Source organism: Octopus bimaculoides, chromosome 3 (assembly GCF_001194135.2).
Source record: "Octopus bimaculoides isolate UCB-OBI-ISO-001 chromosome 3, ASM119413v2, whole genome shotgun sequence".
Classification (NCBI taxonomy): Eukaryota; Metazoa; Mollusca; class Cephalopoda; order Octopoda; family Octopodidae; genus Octopus; species Octopus bimaculoides.
Window position 1 is genome coordinate 143,163,110 of NC_068983.1, and position 528 is coordinate 143,163,637.

A 528-nucleotide genomic window follows, 5' to 3' on the forward strand; every position below is an offset into this window, starting at 1 on the left:
ATTCCGTCAGTTTGCTGCTTTAATAAAAATCCTTTCTACCATAGGCACAAGGCCTATCGTTCCCAGTACTCAACTGCTACTTATTTTACTGACCCTGAAAGGCAAAGTCAACCTTGGTGAGATTTGAGGTCAGAACATAAAGATTTGAACGATATACTGTTAACATTTTGTATGACATGTTAATAATTCCATCAGTTTGCTGCTGTAATAAAAATCATTGGTACAATAGGCACAAGGCCTATCGACCCCCACCCTCCTGTGCAAAACCAGTACATGCTAATAATTCTGTCAGTTTGCTGCTTTAATACAAATACTTTCTACTATAGGCACAAGGCCTGTCGACACCAGTAATCCACCAGTACTTATTTTACTGAACCAGAAAGGCAAAGTCAACCTTGGTGAAATTTGAAATCAGAACATAAAGAGTTGGAAGAAATACTGTTAACATTTTGTCTGACATGCTAATAATTCCGTCAGTGTGCTGCTTTAATAAAAATCATTTTTACTATAGGCACAAGGTCGATCGCC